This window comes from Microcaecilia unicolor, chromosome 2, assembly GCF_901765095.1.
Source record: "Microcaecilia unicolor chromosome 2, aMicUni1.1, whole genome shotgun sequence".
NCBI lineage: Eukaryota > Metazoa > Chordata > Amphibia > Gymnophiona > Siphonopidae > Microcaecilia > Microcaecilia unicolor.
In genome coordinates this window covers 466774143-466797626 of record NC_044032.1, presented here as the reverse complement: position 1 = coordinate 466797626, position 23484 = coordinate 466774143, and the positions used below count along the sequence as shown (strand labels likewise).

Sequence of the window (23484 nt, the reverse complement as noted above, 5' to 3'; positions counted from 1 at the left end):
GCTAAAGGCATGGCTCAGACTGTCTCTGCGCGGCGGTGGCTTTGGCTGAAACATGGTCTGCTGACCACGCCTCAAAATCCCGCCTGGCTAGATTGCCTTTTAAAGGCAAGCTGCTCTTTGGGGTCGAGCTGGACAGAATCGTGACTGATCTCGGCACGTCTAAGGGCAAGAAGTTACCGGAGGTCAGGGCTCGGGCTAGTGCTCGTCCCGGTACCTCCAGAGGACGGTTTCAGGAAGCCCGTCGGTACCGCCGCGGGCAGGTCGGGTGCTTCTGCCCCCTCTTCCTTTAAGAGGAATTTCTCCCCCAAGCAGCGTTCCTTTCGCAGAGACCGCCGTCCCGGAGGTGCTCCCTCCGGTCCTCCCCCAGGGTCTCGTACCCAATGACGGGGTATTGGTCCACGCCCCAGTGCAGATTGGAGGACGGCTGTCCTCGTTTCTGGGCGAGTGGACCAACAATAACTTCAGACGCTTGGGTGCTGGAGGTCATCAGAGACGGCTACAAGCTAGAGTTCTGCCGACCCTTAAGAGACGGGTTTGTACTCTCTCCCTGCAAGTCTCCGGTCAAAGCTGTGGCAGTGCAGCAGACTTTGGACAATCTGATCCGCCTGGGTGCGGTCGTTCCGGTGCCAGAAAGTCAGCTTGGCAAGGGGCGTTACTCCATTTACTTTGTGGTCCCAAAGAAAGGAGGTTCCTGTCCGGCCTATCCTCGACCTCAAAGGAGTCAATCGGGCCTTGAAAGTGCGGCACTTTCGCATGGAGACTATCCGCTCTGTTATAGCGGCGGTGAAGGCAGGGGAGTACCTGGCATCCTTGGACATCAAGGAAGCGTACCTGCATATTCCCATCTGGCCTCACTCATCAACGCTTTCTGCGTTTTGCAGTCCTGGGCCGACACTTCCAGTTCAGAGCCCTCCCGTTCGGGTTGGCTACTGCTCCGCGGACCTTTCCAAGGTAATGGTGGTCATAGCGGCCTTCCTGCGAAAGGAAGGAGTACAAGTCCATCCTTATCTGGACGACTGGTTGATCCGAGCCCCCTCTATACAGAGTGCGGCAAAGCTGTGGACCGGGTAGTTGCTCTTTTGAGCTCCCTGGGATGGATCATCAACTGGGAGAAGAGCCAAGCTGCGCCCGACTCAGTCCCTGGAGTATCTGGGAGTTCGATTCGACACCCAAGTGGGCAGAGTGTTCCTGCCAGACAATCGGATTGTCAAGCTTCAGGCTCAGGGTGGACCAGTTCCTAGTAGCCTCTCCTCTTCGGCTTGGGACTATGTGCAGCTGTTGGGCTCTATGACGGCCACGATGGAAGTAGTGCCCTGGGCCAGGGCTCATATGAGACCACTACAACACTCTCTGCTGCAGCGCTGGACTCCGATGTCGGAGGATTATGCGGTGCGTCTTCCCTTGGATCCAGCAAGTGCGCAAGGCGCTGAGCTGGTGGATGCAGACAGACAAGTTGTCTGCGGGAATGCCTCTGGTGTCCCCAGAGTGGATTGTCGTCACGACGGACGCCTCGTTATCGGGCTGGGGAGCCCACTGCTGGGAAGGACAGCGCAGGGGCCTCTGGTCTCCTGCAGAGGCAAAGTGGTCTATCAACCTCCTGGAACTCAGAGCCATTCGGTTGGCGCTTTGGAGTTCATCCCGGTACTGGTTGTTGAAGCCTGTACGGATCCTGTCGGACAATGCCACGGCTGTGGCCTATGTCAACCGCCAGGGAGGTACCAAGAGCGCCCCTCTAGCCAAGGAAGCTATGAGTCTATGCCAGTGGGCGGAAGCGAACCTGGAACAGCTGTCAGCGGCCCACATTGCCGGAGTCATGAATGTCAAGGCGGACTTTCTCAGTCGCCATACCTTGGAGCCCGGAGAGTGGCAGCTATCTGCTCAGGCGTTCTTGGACATCACGAAGCGCTGGGGCCAGCCGAGCCTAGATCTGATGGCGTCATCGGCCAATTGCCAAGTGCCGCGCTTCTTCAGCAGAGGACGGGACCCTCGATCCCTGGGAGTAGATGCTCTTCTCCAACAATGGCCGACACAAGAGCTTCTCTATGTGTTCCCGCCCTGGCCCATGTTGGGCAGGGTACTAGACCGGGTGGCAAAGCATCCCGGCAGGATAATCCTGGTGGGTCCGGATTGGCCCAGGCGTCACTGGTATGCGGACTTGATCAGGCTCTCAGTCGACGATCCTCTGCGGCTGCCAGTGGTGCAGGGCCTGTTACATCAGGGTCCCAGTGGTGATGGAGGATCCCTCCCCCTTTGGTCTTACGGCCTGGCTATTGAGCGCAGCGTCTGAGGAAGAAGGGCTTCTCAGACCAGGTCATCGCCACTATGCTGAGAGCGAGGGAAACGCTCTACTTTCTACTGCTTACGCCAGGGTTTGGCGTATCTTTTGCAGCATGGTGTGAAGCAGGCTCACTTTCTCCCTTCACTGCTCCAATTTATTCAGTGTTGGCGTTCCTGCAAGAATGGTCTGGACAAAGGCCTGTCGCTCAGGTTCCCCTTAAGGTCCAGGTAGCGGCTCTGGCTTGCTTCAGGGGCCGCCTGAAGGGTGCTTCCCTGGCTTCGCAGCCAGATGTGGTTGCGCTTTCTCCAAGGGGGTCTTAATCACCTGCGCCCTCCTCTGCACTCAGTGGTGCCTGCATGGAATCTCACCTGGTGCTAAGAGCATTGCAGGAAAGCCGCCGTTTGAACCCTTGTCAAGGGCATCTCTGAAAGACCTGACGTTGAAAGCAGTCTTTTCTGGTGGCTATCACTTCAGCCAGAAGATGTTTCCGAGCTCCAGGCGCTCTCATGTCGAGAGCCTTTTCTACAGTTCACTGAGGCAGGAGTGACTATTCGCACAGTGCCTTCCTCCTGCCCAAGATTGTTCTCGCTTCCATGTGAATCAGCAGCTATGTCTCCCTTCCTTTCGTAGGGAGGACTACCCAGAGGAATACTCTGCTCTTAAATATCTGGATGTGAGACGATGTCATCATCAGATACTTGGAAGTGCCCACTGATTTCCGGAAATCGGATCATCTGTTTGTCCTGTATACAGGTCCTCGTAGGGGTCTGCAGGCTGCTAGGCCTACAGTGGCAAGATGGGTCAAGGAAGCCATTGCAGCGGCTTATGTGGCCGCGGGGAAGGTGCCGCCTATCAGCTGAAGGCTCACTCTACAAGAGCTCAGGCGGCCTCGATGGCAGAGGCCGGTTCCGTCTCCTTGGAAGAAGATATGCAAGGCGGGCAACTTGGGCTTCGGCCCATACATTCTCCAAAGCATTACCGCTTGACTGTGGGCTGCTCGGGCGGAGGCCCGGTTTGGAGCTTCAGTGTTGCGGTCAGGGATTTCTATGTCCCGCCCTGGGTGAGTACTGCTTCGGTATATCCCACCAGTCTATGGATTGATCAGCTTGATGATATGGAAGGTAAAATTATGTATAATCATACCTGATAATTTTCTTTCCATTAATCATAGCTGATCAATCCATAGCCCCTCCCAGATATCTGTATTGTTTTTATTCTGGTTGCATTTCAGGTTCAAGTTTAGTCTTCAGTTACTTCAGAAAGACGTCGTGTTCAAGTTTTTCACTTGGATTCTTCAAGAGTTAAGACGAGTTTGTGTTACAGTGAGCTGCTGCATTCCTCTCCCCTCCGTTTCACGGGGCTGGATTGAGACTTAAAATTCTGCCGGCACTCCCTCCCGCTTCGTGCGGCTGTAGGCAGTTTTGTACCCCTCCCGCTTCGGCGGTGTTAGGGTCAGTCAGCTCCTCCCGCGGTTGCGGTTGCAGGATAAGCCAGATCCCCCGCATCGGCGGGTGTGGTGTCCCTCCCCCGCTCCGCGGGGATGAGCTGGACGGATTCCCCTCCCCCACTTGTGTGGGGATGAGCTGGGTTAATTCCCCTCCCCCGTTTCGGCGGTGGTGAGCTGGGGCAGGAGTGTCCCTTCGTGGGTGTAATTCTCTAAGTGCTGAGTCCTGCGGATGGAGCTTTGATATCGACATACTGAGGAGTTTCCGGCAGCACATGACCACATATAGGGAGGCAAAAGTTTGCTCTCTATCTCCACCTGCTGGTAGATGGACACAACCCACCAGTCTATGGATTGATCAGCTATGATTAATGGAAAGAAAATTATCAGGTATGATTATACATAATTTTACCTTATAGTATTTGAACTTTATTTTTTTTTTACTGTGAAACCTGTGCTGATGCTGTGCTGCTGTATAGGGAAAGCAACAGTCAGCACAGTAAAGAGGAAAAATTAAAAGGGCAGACACAGCATTCTTTGCCCGCTCCCTAGACCAGTCTACCAAGCCCTCCCAGCGTTATCTCCAGCACATAGATTAGGTAGATGAGAACTTGAAGCGCAGTTGAGACCAGACATCAGCTATGGTTGTACAGGGCAGCAGAGTCAGAGAGACTTAGTGCCATTGGTAATTTGACTCAGACTCTTGCTCTGCCCCGCCCCTATCTCACACTCACTCAGTCTTTGCTGTCACATGTCCTTATTTGGTTTGCTATCTCCAGTGGGTATGGACCGGGCTGTGGGTGTGCATAATAGCTGCTGTTCTGAGTCTCTGTCTGCCATACCCACCCATATGCAACTAGGTCCACTACAGTACAGTCAACTTAAATTACCAATTCCCAGCATGCTTGGGTCCAGCATGGGCTGCTCGGTATCAGTTCTCTGTAGGATAAGGAAAAAGAGGTAAATGCTGCAGTGCTGCTGTTTCTGATTGGCTTCTTCAGTTTTGTCGTGGTCATTGTTAGTTTAATAATGTTTTGCAGAAGCACAGGAGATTGGGGCAGGGCTCTTTGCTAACGCTGGGGTCATGGACATCAGGTGCTACTGATTCGGAGCAGGATCGATCACAGGAGGGGTCAGGCTGCATAGCGAGGATTCGGGATGGGCACAGGGCTATGGGCAGTAGTAGTATGGCGCCTTTCACTGGGATGGCAAATATGTTTGAGGTGGTATTTGCCACCCCATAGCTATGCCTGTGGGTAGGAGAAAAGGAGAAGAATGAGCAGACAGGGGTGGGGGAGAAAGAGGATAGAGGATGCCCATACCTGATGAGGAGGGAGGGACAGAGATTAGAGAACTGCACTGGGATTGCGTAGGGAGTGAGGGAAAGGAGGACAGGGGAGGTGAAGAGAGAGAGGACTGCATTAGGTGGGGAAGAAGAAGACAGGAGTGAGTACTTCAATAGGGCAGGTGTTGGGAACAAGTACATTCATTTAATACCCCTGCCTTCCCAATGGGTGAGTTAATTTCTTCTCTGATGAGTAGCCTGGATGAATGTTTAAATTCCTGCACCTGTTCTGAGCTGACCCTGTGACTCTCTCGTAGTGCTTCCATGCTGGGAGTCACGAGTTCAGTCCTTGAATTGGGGATTTCTGCACCCCATGTTAGCTGGGAATACTGCATAGGCAGCATTCACAACATCTTGTAGGGAGGGGAAAGTTTTGGGAATTTGGCCAGAATTACCCTATGATACAGGGGTACTGAAAAAGAAGTCTTGGTGCACAGATCCAGGCCTCAAGATTAAGGATGCAAATATAAAAGAATGCAAATATAATTTAATTAGCTGACCATTTAAGTGACAGAAATTTAAATAAGAACATGTGTTGCAATACTGGGACAGACGAAGGTCCATCAAGCCCAATATCCTGTTTCCAGCAGTGGCTAATCCAAGTCACAGGATGTGGCAAGATCCCAGAACCGTAAAGCAGATTTTTATGCTGCTTATCCTAGAAATAAGCAGTGGATTTTCCAAGTCCATCTTAATGGCTTATGGACTTTTCTTTTAGGAAATTATCCAAACCTTTTCTAAACCCTGCTAAACTAACTGCTTTTCTCACATGAATTCCTGAGTTTAATTATGCATTGAGTGAAGAAATATTTTCTTTGATTTGTTTTAAATTTACTATTTAGTAGTTTAATTGCATGCCTCCTAGTCTTTGTATTTGTAGAAAGAGTAAACATCGATTCATGTCTGTCTGTTCCACTCAGTATTTTATAGACCTCTATCATATCTCCCCTCAGCCATCTCTTCTCCAAGCTGAAGAGCCCTAGCCGCTTAGCATTTCCTCATAGGAAAGTTGTTCCATCTCCAACCACAATGGTTGCCCCTGGAGACACAGCCTCAGTGAGAGAGGATATTTGCATCCCTTGGAGGTCAATTCCTGGCTACAGGATCACTTCCTGTCTATTCACAGTGATGTTCTCCCTTCAGGTGACCTTTCTTCTCCAATGGCAGCAAAGAAGTTGCCAGACTGGAGGTGGGACCTCTCTACTATATCCCTGTAGACCTCCTCTCTAAACCTCGCTGTCTGCCTCAGCTCCTCTGCTATTATAGCCTCCAGAGATCAGATTCGAGTGCTAGGAGCTCTTACAGGATCCTTCCTGCCTGTCCGCAGTGATGCTCTCCCTTCAGGTGACGTTTCTTCTCAATGGCAGCAAATAGGTTGCAGACTGGAAGTGGGACTTCTATACTATGTCCCTGTAGACCTCCTCTGTAAACCTCTCTGTCTGCCTCATCTCCTCGCTATTCTAGCCTCCAGAGATCGGACCCGTTTTCCTGAGTTCTAGGAGCTCTTTGCACCGAGTACACACATGACTTCTCGCCAACAGGTAGATAATCAAATATGACACTCTGTGCAAAAGACTGGATAGCCCCCATCTTGATGCTGGACTGCTGCCTGCATCTTATTATTGGTGATTTCTTAATTAAGTTGTAAATGGAGTGGGAATATGTAAACTAAAGTCCCCTAAGATTACTAGTTATATGCTAGGCTATGCTATGCTAATATTTAGGGCCCCTTTTACCAAGCTGAGGCAAAAGGGGGCCAGTGCTGGCGTTGGTGTGTGTTTTATATTCGCGTCGAGGCCCACTTTTACCGCAGCTGGTAAAAGGGAAGGTCTCGTTTTCCTGCAGGAAATGGCCAGGCAGCAAGTAAGGCACTTGCCATGTGGCCATTTCGGGGGGGGGGGGGGGGGGGGGGGGGGGAGGGGGAGGGGAGGGGAGCCCTTACTGCCACCCATTGATGTGGTGGTAAGGGCTCCCTCGCCAACCTGGCGGTAATCAGGCAGCGCGCAGCACTGCCTGATTACCGCCGGGCAGGGCCACAGGAGAGGGGGGCTGTGATTTCAATGCAGGGGGCCCGGCCCGGTGGAGAGGGGGAGCAGTGACCTCGGGGGGGGGGGGGGGGGGGGGGGGTGTGCGATGGCGGGGGCAGCCTTGCCCCAGGCTTGGCCTAGTCTTTCGGCGGCCCTGCCAACCGGGTACAGTCCAATGCTTACATAAAATAAATAAATTTTTGCAAGTGCCGGAGAAATGACAGTGTGGTAGAGGTGGGAAGTACCGCAGGGCTGCTGTGGTAGCCTGGTGGTACTTCCGTATAGCAAGCGGGCTTACCTCCCGCTTAGTAAAAGGAGCCCTTAGTTTATTATTATTTTAACTGTTTTTTAATGATAGTACATTAGAGCTATTTTGTGATTGTGGGGGCTTCTCCAACATACCTATGCATTCTGTGAGCTGATCAGTAAGGCTCAACTTGCTCCAGCATGCCAGGAAGCAGGCGAAAGCTTGGTTCTTCTCCCAAACTTTTAATAGAGGAAGCAACTAAATAGTTAATCACAACATAAGACTAAACACGGCCTGCACATACTATAGCTTCTCTACTTCTACTCTACCTGAGATTATTTTCATACACCTTTTCTGACTGCTTGCAATTTTTTCCTTAAGTCAATCACCTTTATTTTCTATCCTAACCTGTCTATAGGTTCCATCTTTGCTTACACCTTATCCTCTCTATTAAGATGTTCTAATGCGTATTGTGTTGACATTAGTACACTATGCTGAGTGTGCTGTTATTTAAATAATTTTTTCTACTGTAATTGTCTGTTGCCCATATCCAGCTTATTGCTGTATACCACCTTAGGTGAATTTCTCAAAAGGCAGTAATAAATCCTAATAATACAAATAAGTAAACAGATTCAATATATTTCAAGTACTAAACAATAAAAACTACTTACCATTTTTAATGTTTTTATTCGTACTTAGGACAGTTACGTCAGCAACCAGGACTAGAGATACTGGAAGAGAGGACTATTTAAATCTTTGGATAGTTGTGAAAAAGGCTTAGTCTTGGAGAGTGATCGTTTATTCTGTCTTCTACCCACATCCTGTTTCCCACATGCTGTTAAAAACTGCCATGATCATCCAAGCATGAATGCGCATTTTTAGTGACCCATGTGTGCTGCCACCATAAAAGCAGTTACTGTCTCATCCCTCTTCATAGAAATTGCCAGAAGCTGAACCCAATTTCCTTGTTGATCATACAGAGTGGTGTTTCCTCCTACCAGCCTAGCTGTGCAAGAATTCTCTGGGCCACAATATGCAAACAACCTGTATTACTCAGACATTTCCAGTGTTGCTTACTGTGGTGGGACATTGGGTAATGATGGTGATCTTGGCTGGCACACTGTTGAGAGCTGTGCACAGGGAGGAGGTCTACTGAGCATTGAGTCTTCCTAAATGTTACTCATTCGTTCCCAAAAGGCTGGGTGAACTTTATTAGTAAAAAAGTATACCAGCTCACAGCTTAAATAATGTGAAAACAGTTTTGTTAACATTTCTGCTGTCATCTTGCATTGTTGCTAAAATAATGATTTCTTCCATTGCAGGTGGAACTGGTAGAAGAACCTTTATGGAATTCAGATGAGTTGTCATTGATGCCTAATGCAGTGTTCTTTAAAAGGTAAGTAACCTATCAAACAAACCTGGTGGGGAATGTAAGACATGCCATACTAGTTCAGTCTTTGGTCCAACAAATCCAGTGTCCAGTCTCTGTCTGTGGCCAGCCTGGGTCACTTAGAAGAAGTAGCCAAGAGATCCTAAAGGGAAGATTACTTCCATGATATTCAGCCCTCAGCTCCCAACAATAAAAACTGTGATCCACAAATATGCCTAATAATAATGAATGGATTTTGCTCCAACATCTTTATTTATTTACCGCCTTTTTGAAGGAATTCACTCAAGGCGGTGTACAGTAGGAATAAATCAAATGTAAGTAATAGACACAGCAGTATAAATATTCAAATAATAATACAAAGTATGGTATAGCATACTAACAATGTCAACACAATACGTAATAAAACATTTTAATAGACAGCATAGGGTATAAGCAAAGATGGAACATATAGATAGGTAAGAGAGTAAGAGGAGTTAGAAAATAAAGGACTAATTTAAAGAAAGTTGCACATGAGGTTCTTGTCCTTCTGTCAGCAAATTCTACAGCTTCATTGTGTGTTGAATTTGCTTTAAATCTTTTCTAGGTCCTGTATTGCCTGAAATATAAAATAGCCAGTCCATATCAAATTTTTTACAACACTCAATCGCATCCATTCTAAGAGGGCACTTTAGCTTGAAGATGAGAACTAACTTGTCAGGCTGCTCCCAGCCTAATGCCTAGTTTTCTAAGCCCCCTCTCGTTGTAGTTTAACACTCAGCAGCTTACTTTGTCAGGAGCTCTATCTATTGTATTTACCCCATTCACTCTGAAATGTGGATTGAGCAGTTGGCATATATTGCACTCAGGTCACTGCTGCTTTTGAAAATTAGTGCTGGCTTAAGCCAAGTTACACAAATAGTTTTTTCTAGTTGGTGAGGTGGAAATTTATTGCATATGGAAAATGGTCCTGTAAAAATATTAGAGGCTGACCAAATTTCGTTTTTAGTTGTGGTGCTAAAACTGGCCCAAATTCTTTTTTTTGCCTAGTTTTGTTTTGGCCAAAACTAACCATGTGTTTTCAGTGGAGGCCGAAAATTTGTCCTTTGTCCTGTTTGTCTCCCTCCCTCCCCCCCTCCAAACAGGAGTTGCCTCTACCCCTGCCCCTCTCAGGTCTATCAAAATTCCTGGCTGTCTAGGGGTGTAGTTGGGGCAAGAGTGATCCCAGTCGCTCCTGCCCATGCTGGCTCTGCTCACAAAATGGCTGCCATGACCTCTGGTGCAGAGACACCAAGGGTTCATCAGCATGGTATAATGTCCACAGAGTAGACCAGTGGAGGAGTAGCCTAGTGGTTAGTGCACTGGACTTTGATCCTGGGGACTGGGTTCGATTCCCACTGCACCTCCTTAACCCTTCATTGCCCCAGGTACAAATAAGTACCTGTACATACCATATAACCGCTTGAATGTACTTGCAAAAACCACAGAAAGGTGGTATATCAAGTCCCATTTCCCTTCCCTTAACCTTTATTTTAGTAAGAATCTATATCATGCTTGTCCTAATACAAAATGGGAAAATCTGAATGCTATTTTCTCTTGTTACTTGTGCACAGTTTGGGTAAGCATAAAAAGCTGATAATCATGATTTTTTTTTTTTTAAACACATTCTCACAAAGTTTCTGTCTCACAATTGATTTAACTACATCTGCACAGACTTGGGAACCTAAATGTGCCAGACTTGTTGAGAAGTTAAAACGGCTCTCCCAGTTGTCAGCCTTTGCTTTCAGTTCCTGGGACTGGATGGTAATAATCTCCAGTGGGTTTAGCAGAGGGCTGCCGACTGCAAGCTCTGACAATCCCCAGTGGGCCTCATTGGTTCATTTTTACAAAACTGAATTTAGTTTGGTTTTGACTGAAACCAGGTGATAAGTTTCGGTAGCAGTTTCGATTGGCCTCTAAAAATATATTCAAGGATGTGGCCTGTGCAGAAGATATATTAACGAAGCACCAGTAATGCCAAAGGCATTGTTCTTCCTTAGAGGATTCTTTGGTCTCCCAAAATTAAGTTAACTGTCTTTCTCTACTTAGATTGGAGTGGAGGAGTAGCCTAGTGGTTTAGTGCAGTGGACTTTGATCCTGGGTTCAATTCCCACTGCAGCTCCTTGTGACTCTGGGCAAGTCACCTAACCCTCCATTGCCCCAGGTACAAATAAGTACCTGTATATACTATGTAAACCGCTTTGAATGTAGTTGCAAAAACCACAGAAATGCGGTATATCAAGTCCCATTCCCTTTCCCCTTTTATAAAATCTTATTTTCAATAAAAAAGACCTGTTTTATCATTGATTTTTAAATTTAATGATTTACTATATTTTGAAATATTATTAGGTGAAAAATCAGTATGTGTGTTAAAGAAAATCACATTGATTGATTATCTTACATAATAATTTGCACCACCAACATTCTACGTCTGTATGCCTGGGTTCGTAACATCCATTCCCACTCATTGCTTGCTCCGCCCTCGCGTCAAAACGTAATGAAGTCAGAGGGTGGAACAATGAGGGGGAAGGGAACGCTGGAGGCGAGATGATGTCAGGAGGAGAGAATCGCTGGACATCGAGGGAGGGAGGAACAGAAGGGCAGGGCAGAGGATAACTGATGGACATGAATGGGATGGGAGGACAGTCCTAGGCTAAGCCTCCCCAGCCCAACCGTGACCTTTCCCTGGCTGCTGCTGCCCCCCAAACACAGGGCTGCCTGGCGCAGCAGCGCTTCAGCCAGGCAGCTCTCGGGACGGTCCCCCTCCGCGCCTTCCCGTCTTCAGCTCCCCGATCGACAGCCCTCCTCTCCGTTCTTCCCCCCCCTTGTGCATGTTTAAACCCTTTTACTTTCAGGCGCAGCGACGGCAGTGAAGAGGACAACACAGCTTCTCCCTTCCCTCACACAGTGTCCCGCCTTCTGTGGGATGCATTTCCTGTTTCCGCGAGGGCGGGGCACTGTGTGAGGGAAGGGAGAAGCTGTGTTGTACTCTTTCACTGCCGTCGCGCCCTGAAAGTAAAAGGGTTAAATGCGGGGGGGGGGGGGGGGGGGGAAGGAACGGAGAGGAGGGCTGTCAAGGAGCCGAGGGAGGGCAGGGAGAATCGCTGGACATGGATGGGAGGGCAGGGGAGAGAAGAGATGGCTGGAATTGGAGAGGAGGGCATGGGGAGAAGAGATCACTGGAGAGGAGGGGGAGGGCAGGGGGAGAGAAGAGATTGCTGGACAGGAGGGGAGGGCAGGGGAGAGAGGAGGATTGCAGGGACTGTCTTTCTTCTATGTTTGTGCAACGCTGCGTATGCCTTGTAGCGCTATAGAAATGCTAAATAGTAGTAGTAGTAGTAGTAGGGCAGGGGAGAGAGGAGAATTGCTGGACATGGATGGATGGAGGGGGCAGGGGAGAGAGCAAATTTGCTGCATATGGATGGATGGAGGAGAGGGCGGGGTAGAATGGAGAGTTGCTGGACATGGAGGGATGGAGGAGAGGGCAGGGGAGGATGGAGGAGATGGCAGGGGAGAATGGAGAGTTGCTGAACATGGATGGATGGATGGAGGGGAGGGCAGGGGAGAGAGAGAATTGCTGGACGTGGATGGATGAATGGGGCAGGGGAGAGAGGAAATTTGCTGGATATGGGTGGATGGAAGAGAGGGCAGGGGAGAATGGAGAGTTCCTGGACATGGATGGAGGGAAGTGGAGGGGAGGGCAGGGGATAGAGGAGGAATTGCTGGACATGGATGGATGAAGGGAAGGGCAGGGGAGAGAGGAGAATTGCTGAATATGGATGGATGGAGGAGAGGGCAGGGGAGAATGGAGACTTGCTGGACATGGATGAATGGAGGGGAGGGAAGTCATGGAAGGAGATGCACATGGATGGAGGGGAGGGAAGAGAGGAGAAATGCTGGACATGGATGGAGTTTTTTGTACTCTTATCTTTAAAAAAAAAAAAATACTATATAATAAAAATCACAAAAAAGAAGATTAAAAAAAACCACATAGATAAAACAGTCCGTATCTCATACCCCTGGAGCATGGTTACTCAGTATACACCCTTCCCAATTATTACTTATCATGACAGAACATTTCTCCTAACGGTTCTCTTAAAAACATAATCACCATTACATGATAACCTGCTAGCGCCCATTTCATTTGTGTGAGAAACGGGCCTTTTTACTAGTTTTAAATGAAATGATAACTTTAAAGTCTCACATTTGGTTCACTTAACCCCTGTGTCTGCCCAGGGAAGTGAGTGGGTTAAGCAGGTACTGATTTGACTTAAACATGTATAATTTTATACTGTTTTTCCAGACTCTAAGCTCCATTGAGCAAGGACTGTCTTATATGTGTTGATGTAGTGAATCTGTACTTGAACCAGTTCTAATTTAACATATTTATTAATGATCTGGAATTGGGAACGACGAGTAAGGTGATTAAATTTGCAGATGACACAAATCTATTCAAGTTGTTAAATGCATGCGAACTGTGAAACATGCAGGAAGACCTTAGGAAATTGGAAGACTGGGCATCCAAATGGCAGATGAGATTTAATGTGGACGAGTGCAGAGTGATTCACATTGTGAAAAATAATCCAAATCATAGTTATTTGATGCTAGGTTCCATCTTAGGAGTCTGCACCCAAGAAAAAGATCTAGATGTCGTCATGGACAATACGCTGAAATCTTCTTTCCAGTGTGTGGCGGCAGCCAAAAAAGCAAACAGAATGCTAGGAATTATTAGGAAGGTTTCAAAAATTAAGACAAGGAATTTTATAATGCCTGTGTATCGCACCTTGGTGTGATCACACCTTGTGTATTGTGTGCAGTGCTGGTCGCCGTATCTTCAAAAAGATTTAACAGAGTTAGAAAAAGGTTTAAAGATGGGCAAACACAATGATTAAAGGGATGGAATTTCTCTCCTATGAGAAAAGGCTTAAGGGTTTAGGACTCTTCAGCTTGGAAAATGACGACTGAGAGGGGGATATGATAGAGGCCTACAAATACTAAGTGGTGTAGACGGGGTAAACATAAATCGATTTTTTATTCTTTGAAAGAGTTCAAAGACTAGGGGACACTCAAGAAAGTTAAATGGTAACTAGGTTTTAGAACAAGCATGAGGCAATATTTTTGCACTCAACGAATAGTAAAGCTCCGTAACATTGCCAGAGATGTGGTATCAGTGGTTAGTGTATCTCTGGTTTAAAAAAGGTTTGGACAAGTTCCTGGAGGAAAGGTCCATAGTCTGCTATTGAGGTAGACATGGAGAAAGTCACTGCTTGTCCCTGGTATCAGTGATATGAATCTTGCTGCTATTTGGGATTCTGTCAGATACTTGTGACCTAAATTGGCCACTGATGGAAGCAGATACTGGGCTAGCTATTAGATTGTAAGCTCTTTGAGCAGGGACTGTCTTTCTTCTATGTTTGTGCAGCGCTGCGTACGCCTTGTAGCGCTATAGAAATGCTAAATAGTAGTAGTAGTAGTAGATGGACTACTATTCTGACCCTGTATGGCTGTTCTTATGATAGGGGCAGTGTTCTGTTGTAGACTGATAACTGGTTAAAAGATGACAAACACAGATCAGGACTAAGTAATTTAGTTTTCTCATGGAATTGGAGAAGAAAAGATTTTCTTACTCAGCGTGTGGTTAGACTCTGGACCATTGCTGGAGAAGGTAGTGACGGCAGCTGGCCTTGCTGAGTTTAAAGGGGGTCTGGACAGATTCCTGAAGGAAAAGTCAATTGATCGTTATTAATTCTGGGTTTTTGCCAGGTTCTTGGGGCCTGGATTGGCCGCTGTCGGAGGACAGAGTGCTGGGCTTGATGGACCCTTTGGTCTTTTCCTAGCGTGGCAGTGCTTATGTATTTATGTACTTATGAGACATGAGTAGAGGGATCTGTATTGGGACCAATGTTTCTAGATATTAATCATACTGTATACTTGTGTATAAGTTGAGTAAAATTTGACTCCAAAATGCCTTAAAAAAGGATTGTATTATCTATGGGTCATTTCCCCATAGCAGCTAAAAAAATTAATTGCCCTGAACCTTGTTGGCAGCGTGATCCTACATCTTTCCCCTCCGCCTGCCCTGTGGTTCATCATGTCAGTTCCCTCCTCCCTGTTGTTGTGTACCTTCAAATTTATCTTCTCTAGAGCAGCATCAGTGTAGCGATATTCCTAGATTGCCTGCGTTCTGTTCAGGAACACCCCCTCTAACTTGTACTACCAATGCAGAAACAAAGTTGAGTCACAGGGTGGGCGAATCAGAGGGAGTGCTGCACAGAAGGCTGCAGGCAGCCTAGGTATATCACTGTACTGCCATTGCTCTGTAGAAGATAACTTTGAAGGTACATGGCGGGTGACGGAGGGTGGGATTGAGATATCAAACCTGCAGGCTGGCAGAGGGAGGGGAGGGAGAGATGCTGGACCCCGCACTGGGTGGTGGTAGGGAGAGAGAGACTAATGCTAGATAATGGGAGGGAAGGATGGAGAGGAAGTGTGTTTGGACCCAGAGTTAGAGGAGAGGGAGGGAGAGAGAGAGGAAGCATGTTGAGCTGAGAGGTGGAGGGGAGGGAGAGAGGTGCTGGCCCAGGTGAGGGAGAGAGGGGTGGAGGGCAGCCTCAACTTATACATGGAGTACAGCATTTTAGGCCATTTTTAGTCCTAAAACTGCTCTCGACTTATACATAAGATCGACATATATGCATATGTTAAAAGGGAGCAATAAGTGAGATGATTTTTGCAAATCACAACATAATTCAAGATAGTTAAAAACATGAACAGACTGAGGAATTTCGGAAGATCCTTGTGAAACAGTGGAGATAGGCATTTAAATGACATATTTAAAACTTAATTTGGACAAGTTCAATGTGAGATACATAGGAAAGAATAATAGAAATTCTTCTATGTGCATAATACTGGGTTGCTTATTAGGCGTCACAAATCATTGTGTGCAAGTACATTGAAATTCTCAGTATGTGGCGGAAGCCAGAATAGCAAATAGAATGAAAGGAATAGAGAATATCATAATGCATTTGTATAAATGTATGGTTCAACAACGCCTTGAGTACTGTGGCAGTGCTGGTGGCTCCTCTCTCAAAAAAATGCAGTTGCTCTGATCAACACGTCACGTGATGTCTCCCTGTCTTGAAATAGAGCAGATCTAGAAAAGGGTAGCAAAATTGATAAAGGAAATGGAATACTTTCCTTATGAAGAAAGGCTAAACAGGTTAGGGATCTTCAGCTTGGAGAAGATATGACTGAAAGAAGGTAGTGTAATCTACAAATCACAAGTGTAATGGAATAGAAAAATAGGAATGCTTGTTTACCCTTTCAAATAGTACCTGGTCTAGGAAATGCCAATGAATGGGGCTGGCCTAAGGGAATCTGACACCCTAGGCCCTTGGTCTTCACTCTCAGGCCTCAAGGGCTACCAGTGGGTCAGGTTTTCACCATTCCCTACTGAATATGAATGAAGAGACTTGAGTACAACAGAGGTAGTAGGTATTCAAATCTCTTTCATGCATATTCAGTAATGGTGTGCCCTCAAGGACAAAAAGTGAAGAACAAGTCCCAAGGCCAACCATGAGCAGTATTCTCTGCCCTACTCTGCCCGTTGTCCAGCATCTCCCCTCCCCTCATATGTTCCAGCATCTCTCCTATTCCCCCCCACCCCTGTCATCACTGCCCTGCCATGACCACCACCACTGTAGCTCTGTGGAAGCCCAATGGAAATACAGTGTGAGAGGCAGGCCTTTGACCATCCCCATATATATGTGTGTAGTCAGGCCTGTCATATCCTACCTTCTCCTGTGTCCTGGTGAGAGGGTGGGAAACAGGCCTTCAGTGTGTGTGTGTGCAGATGCTCGAAGGTTGGCCACAGACAGTGGTTTTAAAGGGCTGCTCTGCCGCTTGTCTTTGCCAGCTATGCCGGCACGCATTTCCACCCCCTTAAACCTGCTGCCATAGGTGGATACTTAGTCCACCTATTGGTAGGTTCATCCCTGCCCACGAAACTAACTGGTGATAGATTTAAACAAATTTAAGAAAATTTATTTTCAGTCAGTGTGCAGTTAAAGGGGTTATGGATTTTGTTGCTGGAATATATAGTCAGGGTTAATATATCTGTACATAAACAAAATGTTTGAACAAGATTTTGCATCATGGATCCATTAGCAGTTATTAGCCAACTTGACTTAGAAAAGCCCCTGCTTACCTCTAGGAGTGAGCAACAAAGAAAGATCTGCTCTTTGAAATTTGCTGGGTACGTCCTTTTGATGGGCTGACCACACTGGCTGGACTCAGTGGACCTTGTATAGTATCTCAGCCAGCGTTGCATATCTTATGCTCTTCTGGTGGCCAATATTTTCTATGCAAATGATAGAATAAAAATGTATTTATATTCTGCACCTGTACTTGCAAACTGCTCCTTTAGATGCCACTGGCCAAGTCCACACCATCATGTCATGTACTTTATAAGAAGACATTACAGTGCATATGATTATTTATTTGCTGCATTTGTATCCACATTTTCCCACCTATTTGCAGGCTCAATGTGACCAAATATGTGCAAAATCGAGTTTATAAAATTTATCCCCTTAATATTTAGTGTACACGGTGTTTTCATTTTAGAAAAATGAGGTGTTCAAGCTCAGAACATGTGCAGGCTACAGATCAGAAATATCAGCTTTTGTCATGCAGGGAGACGTTTTTTTGTGTTGAGAAGGCTCTAGGAGGCACACTCTCTCTCTTCTGGTGTTTTCTTTTCAGCTCCTCAGTGGGATTGTCTTCATTCTGTTGTACCAGTATTCTCCAGACGCAGTTGTGTAGTATGTAGAGCCATGTTGATGTCACCAAAAAAGCTGTATGTGCCTTCGTGCTGATAGAGTTAAGCTGTTCTGTTGCTCCAGTTGTGTTCTGGCCATGGTCCATGATAAAAATATGGCCTGGCTAGGACTGGAAACAAACAGCTTAAATTCCCATGTCATATTGCTTTCTCCTTCCATTTGGTTAGAATTTATAAGCACAGTGATTGTCATTTGGTAGCAGCACAAGAGCTTGGAACAGAGATAATGCTTCTGTACTGGGAGCAAGAGGAGAGTCATCTATTGCTCCATATGGGCAATTAGTGTGTGGTTTAGAGAGAGGGTGAGTGTGCACTTTTGTTTGTTTTCTTGTTTTAATTGTAATATAATTCTAAATGCCATTAAGTCAAAGGGCTTGTAAAAGTAATGAGCAGTTTGCCGCTTTCCCATGAAGGGGTTGGTCTGATTTCTTTTCCTTGTAGTTTACTGTTTTGTTTTTGTCTAGTGTGAGTTCGTGTGTGTTTCATCTAGTCTTTGGTTTATCCTTAGTTTCCATTTATTTTTTATTCTCTTTGGGCTCCTTCTGATCTACCATGGTTCCATATTTTACTGCACTCTGTTCTCCTCTTCTGTGTAGCCACCAGCAGGGGATTGCCCCAGGCCACAGTAGTGGTCATCAAATTAACCATTTATCTCATTGTAAGATTCCAATTACCCCAAATGGGTAAGAGAAAACGAGAGGAAAAATCGATCCGTTGCTATTTTATTTATTTATTTATTAGGATTATTTACCACCTTTTTGAAGGAGTTCACTCAAGGCGGTGTACAGTAAGAATAGATCAAGCATGAGCAATAGACAATTACAGCAGTAAAATATTCAAAGACAATACAAAGTATGGCATGGTATACTATTTACAATGTCAACGCAATATGTAATAGCACATTATAGGTCATAGCGAAGGGTAAAACATAGTAACATAGATGACGGCAGAGAAAGACCTGCACGGTCCATCCAGTCTGCCCAACAAGATAAACTCATATGTGCTACTTTTTGTGTATACCTGACCTTGATTTGTATCTCCAAGAAGACAGGAGGAGCCTCCACGGAAAGTCAAAGCAAAACAGCAAAAGTAGAGGCTGACAAATGCGCAAACCAATAGGGAGATAATCTCAAAAAACAGTTTATTCAGAATATTCATATCAATATCAAGGACCTGACACGGTCCGTGTTTCGGCGCCAAAGCGCCTGCCTCAGGGGTCACAATCAACTTTCTACAAAAAAACAGGATAAATTAAAAACATAATATTAAGAGATTCAAATAAAATATATCCGCCTTAATAAAATATGTAGCTAAACATATACGGACATTCATAATGGTATTGCAAATTGTAAATGTATACTGATAAATTATGTAAAAAATGTTAATATATTATAATTATGTGAGCAGATATTGTGGACAGAGAAACACCAAACAATGAAAAGTGATAACTATCACAATAAATGAACTGATAAATGAAAGGCATAGGTCAGGCTGATGAAACATCAACATATCTACATATATATATTTATCCTGATCTAATAGTAAAAAATACATTCATACAACTTGAACAAGTAAAATGCTTCAAGACATCATGATCCGACACCATTTAAAACTACATTACATTTACATATTAATTATAAATATAATTCAATGAAATAATGTCAAACCTCTGAGAAGAAGCTGATAGGCTTGAATTCCTTTATGTATGCAAGTTAATCCTTTACAGTGGATTAACTTGCATACATAAAGGAATTCAAGCCTATCAGCTTCTTCTCAGAGGTTTGACATTATTTCATTGAATTATATTTATAATTAATATGTAAATGTAATGTAGTTTTAAATGGTGTCGGATCATGATGTCTTGAAGCATTTTACTTGTTCAAGTTGTATGAATGTATTTTTTACTATTAGATCAGGATAAATATATATATGTAGATATGTTGATGTTTCATCAGCCTGACCTATGCCTTTCATTTATCAGTTCATTTATTTGATAGTTATCACTTTCATTGTTTGGTGTTTCTCTGTCCACAATATCTGCTCACATAATTATAATATATTAACATTTTTTTACATAATTTATCAGTATACATTTACAAATTTGCAATACCATTATGAATGTCCGTATATGTTTGGCTACATATTTTATTAAGGCGGATATATTTTATTTGAAATCTCTTAATATTATGTTTTTAATTTGTCCTGTTTTTTTGTAGAAAGTTGATTGTGACCCCTGAGGCAGGCGCTTTGGCGCTGAAACACGGACCGTGTCAGGTCCTTGATATTGATATGAATATTCTGAATAAACTGTTTTTTGAGATTATCTCCCTATTGGTTTGCGCATTTGTCAGCCTCTACTTTTGCTGTTTTGCTTGATTTGTATCTGCCATTTTCAGGGCACAGGCCGTAGAAATCTGCCCAGCACTAGCCCCGCCCCCAACCACTAGCCCTGCCTCCCACCACCGGTTCTGCAAAGATGTAACATATAGAAGGTTAAGAAAGTAGGAAGAGTTAGAAAGTAAGGTAATTGATTTAAAGAAAGTTGCACATGAGGTCAGAGAAATAGTTAAATGTTATCTCAGCTAGAGTAGGAGTGGATAAACATGCCCTGCTGCAGTATATGCAGCCTGAGTACTCCTTGTGTGTGTGAGTGAGACTAACAAGTTAGTTACTTCTTCCAGTAAAGGCCTGGTTGAAGAGCCAAGCTTTCACCTGCTTCCTGAAGTAGAGATAGTCTTGTGTTAAGTGCAGCATTTCAGGCAGTGCATTCCAGAGTGTGGGGGCTACTCCGAAGAAGGCTCGCTTGCGGGTATCACATCGTGTAATGTCTTTTGGAGAGGGTGTGGTTAGCGAAAATCCTTGGGAGGACCTTAGTGTCCTTGGCGTTGTGTGGAGGATCATCCTATATTGCAGGGAGTTTGGCGGTGGGATGCTATTCCTGGTTCCCGCAAGGGCAGCTTTTCTTACCGCCCTTCCTCCTCTGATGGCGACGTGTTCTGAGAAGCCGCGCCATTGTGTGGCCTGTTCAGTACACCGCATGGTCTCCCATAGCACTGGCTTGTGCAGTGTTTTTGAGGAGGTGAGGCCCAGTTCTGGGGAGGAGCTGAATTTGGGTATTCCGGCGGTGGTAGGGGCAGCTACGATTCCTGGGCCGATGGCTGAAGGGTCAGAGATGGAGAGCGCTTCTTCTCATGGTGCGCTGGACGCGATTTTGACGGGAATGTCCACCACGTTGCTTCCTCCCTCACCGGTCCCTTCTTTCTCTGAGGAGCCACTGGTGATGTCGCGGCAGGACTCCTCAGGGGCTTCAGCAGCTCCGTTTTCGCCATAATTTGTGTTGCTACTCCATCATTCTTTCTTTGAAGGGGTGAACAAACGTGGATAAAGGGGAGCCAGTTGATATTGTGTATCTGGATTTTTAGAAGGCGTTTGACAAAGTACCTCTTGAAAGACTCCGGAGGAAATTGGAGAGTCATGGGATAGGAGGTAGTGTTCTATTGTGGATTAAAAACTGGTTAAAAGATAGAAAACAGAGTAGGGTTAAATGGTCAATATACTCAATGGAAAAGGGTAGTTAGTGGGGTTCCCCAGGGGTCTGTGCTGGGACCGCTGGTTTTAACATATTTATAAATGACCTAGAGATGGGTGTAACTAGTGAGGTAATTAAATTTGCTGATGACACAAAGTTATTCAGTTGTTAAATCACGGGAGGATTGTGAAAAATTATAAGAGGACCTTATGAGGCTGGGAGACTGTGCGTCTAAATGGCAGATTATGTTTAATGTGAGCAAGTGCAAAGTGATACATGTGGGAAAGAGGAACCCGAATTATAGCTACGTCATGCAAGGTTCCACATTAGGAGGCACCGACCAAGAAAGGGATCTAGGTGTTATCGTTGATGATACGTTGAAACCTTCTGCTCAGTGTGCTGCTGTGGCTAAGAAAGCAAATAGAATGTTTAGGTATTATTAGGAAAGGAATGGAAAACAAAAATGAGGATATTATAATGCCTTTGTATTGCTCCATGGTGCGACCGCACCTCGAATATTGTGTTCAATTCTGGTCGCCGCATCTCAAAAAAGATATAGTGGAATTAGAAAAAGGTGCAGAGAAGGGTGATGAAAATGATAAAGGGGATGGGACGACTTCCCTATGAGGAAAGGCTAAAGTGGCTAGGGCTCTTCAGCTTGGAGAAAAGGCAGCTGAGGGGAGATATGGTAGAGGTCTATAAAATAATGAGTGGAGTTGAACGGGTAGATGTGAAGCGTCTGTTTACGCTTTCCAAAAATACTAGGACTAGGGGGCATGCGATGAAACTATAATGTAGTAAATTTAAAACGAATCAAAGAAAATGTTTCTTCACTCAACGTGTAATCTGGAATTAATTGCCAGAGAATGTGGTAAAGGCGGTTAGCTTGGCAGAGTTTAAAAAAGGTTTGGACGGCTTCCTAAAGGAAAAGGCCATAGACCGTTATTAAATGGACTGAGGAAAATCCAATATTTCTGGAATAAGCAGTATAAAATATTTTGTACATTTTGGGGATCTTGCCAGGTATTTGTGACCTGGATTGGCCACTGTTGGAAACAGGATGCTGGGCTCGATGGACCTTTGGTCTTTCCCAGTATGGCAATACTTATGTACTTATGTAGTCGTGCCATGGCTCGCCTTTATCAGCTCACTCATGCAGATCTGGAGACCTTTTCGGGTCCCCAAGAAGTCAGCTATCCCCCTTGAGGGTGGGACATCTCTCAAGGATCCGCACGATCGCAGGTTGGAGGCTTTGTTGAAACTCCTCTTAAAGTTTCTGCCTTGGCCTTGCAGGCAGCCATCTGCGGGGGCTATGTGGCTCGGGCCTGTTTTCGTTGTGCTGAGCATCTCCCCAATATTCCGGCAGACTCCTCTTCTCATTTGGCGGCCGATGTCATTAATCTGGAGATGGCCACCGCTTTTCTTGTGAATGCCATGTATGACTTGGTTCGGGCCTCTGCGAGGAATCTGGCACTGGTAGTGTTGGAATGTCGCTTCTTGTGGCTCCGTCACTGGGCGGCAGATGTAGCATCCAATGTACGTCTGAGTCAGCTTCCTTTCCATGGTAAACTTCTTTTTGGCGATGAGTTGGAGAAACTTATCAAGAGTCTGGGCGAGTCCAAAGGGGCTCGGTTTCCCGAGGATGGGTCCCACTTGGCTTCCTGGTCTGTGGCCTGAGGGTGCTGTCACGTCTGTGGCCGTGACCCCTCTCAGACTCACCTTATTTCCTGTGGTCAGCTTCTGAGCTGGCTTCTGTCTGTTCTTTGTGAGTTAGTTCTGTCTCTGTGTGCTGGCTGTATTAGATTGTCGGTGTGCTGTCACCCGTTCCAGATTTCAGCTCAGTCCAGTCCGGATCTTCCAGGCTGCCCGACCCTTAGTTGCCTGGTGATTGTTGCACCTGAGTCTCAGCTGCCTGCTGGGCTTATTAGCCATTTGGAACCTCTCTGCCTTTGCCTTTGCATTTAGTCTAAGGCCCTGGTATGTTGGTGCTTGTTGCACTTCTGCTAGTCCGGTTGTTGCCTGAGATTCTTGCCTTTTTCTAGTTAGTCTGTGTTTAGTTTAGGTTTGCTTGCTTCCCTTGCCTGGTTTCTTGTTTGTATTCTGTGTTTAGTTTCTGTTTATCTGTTTTCTGGCTTTGGGGCTGCTTGCAGCTCTTAGTTCTGTGTCTTGTTAGTCAGTGTTTGTTCCCTGTTTATTGGCTGTTCTGCAGCTCTCTGTTCTGCCCTTTAGCTTTCCCTTCCTTGCCCAGTCTCCTGCCTTGCTGCCCATGTTCCTCCCTTTCCCCTCTGACCCTCAGTCCCTGTGCTGCCTTGCGGTTATCCAGTGCTGCTCTGTCCAGCAAGTCCTGCCGGTCACCTGAAGCCCAGAGCTCAA

General features: G+C 45.8%; 1 protein-coding gene across 5 annotated transcripts in view; it reads left to right on the top strand.

Annotated features, from left to right (window-relative positions):
• The window catches only part of PTPRA (protein tyrosine phosphatase receptor type A), a 373699-nt gene that overhangs the window by 6676 nt on the left and 343539 nt on the right, over positions 1–23484 (top strand). For 4 of the 5 annotated variants that reach the window (XM_030191011.1, XM_030191010.1, XM_030191012.1 and 1 more), the window contains exon 2: positions 8664–8737. The gene's annotated coding sequence lies outside the window, so the exon portion shown is untranslated. Of the gene's footprint in view, positions 1–8374; positions 8435–8663; positions 8738–23484 lie in introns of those variants that run through there. The other variant, XM_030191009.1, reaches the window with a different exon arrangement.